The sequence below is a fragment of the Molossus molossus genome, unplaced genomic scaffold, assembly GCF_014108415.1.
Source record: "Molossus molossus isolate mMolMol1 unplaced genomic scaffold, mMolMol1.p scaffold_m16_p_4, whole genome shotgun sequence".
Lineage (NCBI taxonomy): Eukaryota > Metazoa > Chordata > Mammalia > Chiroptera > Molossidae > Molossus > Molossus molossus.
Window position 1 is genome coordinate 99,824,874 of NW_023425377.1, and position 3,194 is coordinate 99,828,067.

Sequence of the window (3,194 nt, forward strand, 5' to 3'; positions counted from 1 at the left end):
TAAATCTTTATTGTTGAGAGTATTAGAGATACCCCCCCCCAAGTACCCCCATTGCTCACATCTTCATGGTTTCCATCCCATCCCAGGTCTTCACCACTCTATTGTCTGTGTCCATGGGTAACGCATATATATGTTCCTTGGTTCATCTCTTCCTGCCTCACTTCTCTCTGAGGTTCATTTGTCTGTTCCATGTTTCCATGCCTCTATTTCTTTTTTGTTAATCAGTTTGTTTTGTGCATTAAATTCCACATATGAGTGATATCATGTGACACTTGTCTTTCTCTGACTGGCTAATTTCAGTTAGTATAGTACTCTCCAGGTTCCTCCATGCTGTCTCAAAGAGTAATAGATCCTTCTTTTTACAGCTGCATGGTATTCCATTGTGTAAATATATCACAACATTTTTTTTATCCTCACCTGAGGACATTTTTGCATAGAGCGAGAGGAAGAGAGAGAGAGAGAAACATCGATGTGAGAGAGACACATCAACTAAATAATGTAGGCAATCACAGAGAAATCAGTAATAACATTTATTTTTTAAGATAAACCTTTGCCCATTGAGTATGATGTTGGCTGTAAGTTTTTCATGTATCGTCTTTATTATGTTGAAATACTATCCCTCAATTCCCTCTTTTCTGAGCATTTTCATTAGAAATAGGTGCTGGAATGCGTCAAATGCTTTTTTAGCATCTATTGATATGATCATATGATTTTTATCTTTTATTTTGTTTATGTGATGTATCACATTTATTGACTTGTGAACACTGTTCTAGCCTTGCTTCCCTAGGATGAATCCCACTTGGTCGTGGTGAATACTTTTTTACATATATTGCCAGATCTGATTTGCTAACATTTGCTGAGGATTTTGGTATCTATGTTTATTAGGGATATTGGCCTGTAGTTTCCTTTCTTTGTAGTGTCTTTATCTGATTTTGGATTTATGATTATGTTGGCCTCATAAAAAGAGCTTGGAACTCTTCCTTCCTCTTAAAGTTTTTGTAATAGTGTGAGAAGAATAGGTGTTAGGTCTTCTTTGAATGTTTGGTAAAACTTTCCTTTGAAGGTGTTGGGACCTGGGCTTTTGTTTGTTGAGGGTTTATTGATTACAGCTTTAATTTCCTTCATTGCTATTGGTCTGTTCAAGTTTTCTGACTCTTCATGGTTTTGTTTTGGGAAAATGTGTGATTCTAGAAATTTATCCTTTCCGCCTAAGTTGTCCACTTTGTTGGCATATAATTGTTCAGAGTATTTTCTAACAATCCTTTGTATTTCTGTAGTTAACTTCAGTTGTTACTTCTCTTTCATTTCTGATTTTGTTCATTTGAATCTTCTCTTTTTGTTTCCTGGTGAGTCTGACTAAAGGTTTATCAACTTTGTTTATCTTTTCAAAGAACCACCTCTTGGTTTCATTGATCTTTTGAATTGTTTTTTTTTAGTCTCTATGTCATTTGTTTCCACTCTGACATTTGTTATTTTTTTCCTTGTACTTGCTCTGGGTTTTTCTTTTTGTTTACTTTCTAGTTCTTTAAGTTGTAGGGTTAGATAGTCTATTAGGAATTTTTCTTGTTTCTTCCAGTAGGCCTGTAAGAAAAATCTACAGCCAACATCATACTCAATGGGCAAAAACTAAAAGCATTTCCCTAAAAACAAAAACAAGACAGTGATGCCCACTATTGCCACTCTTATTCAACATAGTATTGAAATTCTTAGCCACAGCGATTAGACAAGAAGAAAAAAATAAAAGGGATCTAAATTGGAAAGAAGGAAGTGAAATTGTCATTATTTGCAGATGACATGATATTGTACATAGGAAACCCTAAAGACTCCATAAAAAATCTACTAGAATTAATAAATAAACTTGGTAAAGTAACAGGAGACAAAATTAATATCCATATATCAATGGCATTCTTATATACCAATAATAAACACTCAGAAAAGAAAATAAAAATCGCATTTACCATTGCAACAACAACAAAAGATACTTAGGAATAAACTTAACCAAGAAAGTAAAAGACCTGTTCTCAGAAAACTACAAGACATTGAAAAACAAAAAAGAGGAAGATATAAAAATGTGGAAATGTAGGCCATGTTCATGGGTTTTAAAAAATCAACATCATTAAAATGCCCATACCACCCACAGGAATCTATAGATTCAATGCAATTCTTATTCAAGTACCAATGGCACATTTCACAGGTCTAGAACAAATACACCAAAAGTTTATATGGAACCATAAAATTCCCTGAATAACCACAGAAATCTTGAAAAAGAAGAACAAAGTGGGAGGGATCGGAATGCCAGATATCAAGTGATACTACAAAGCCATAGTAATCAAAACATTCTGGTACTGGCACAAGAACAGGTATATAGATCAATGGAACAGAACAGAGAACCCAGACATTGACCCAAGACAGTATGCACAATTAATATTTGACAAAAGGGCAAGAGCATACAATGGAGAAAAGATAGTCTCTTCAATAAATGGTATTGGAAAATTGGACAGCTACATGCAAAAAAATGAAATCAGAACATCAACTTACACCATACATAAGAATAAACTCAAAATGAATAAAAGACTTAAATGTAAGTCATAAAACCATAAAAATCTTAGAAGAAAATGTAGGCAGAAAGATCTCAGACATCACACATAGTGGAATTTTTACTGAGACATTGCCTAGGGCAAAAGAAACAAAGGAAAAAGGTTGTAAATGAGAGTACATCAAACTAAAAACTTCTACATGGCAAAAAAAAAAAAAAAAAACAGCAGAAAAATGAAAAGGAAACCCACTCTCTGGGAGAACATATTTTTCAATAATATATCAGATAAGGGTTTATATATAAAATTTACAGAGTTCTCATGCAACTCAACAAAAGAAAGAAAAACAATCCAATTGAAAAATGGGCGGAGGACCTGAATAGACACTTCTCCAAACAAGGACATAAAATGTCCAGGAGACATGAAAAATTGCTCAACATAACAAACCACCAGAGAGATGCAAATTAAAACAACTATGAGATATCACTTCACACCTGTCAGAATGGCCGCCATCAACAAATCCTCAAACAACAAGTGTTGGTGAGGATGTAGAGAAAAGGTACTCCAGTACACTGCTGGTAGGAATGCAGACTGCTGCAACCACTATGGAAAGCAATATATAGCATTTCCTCAAAAAATTAAAAATTGAACTGCCATTTG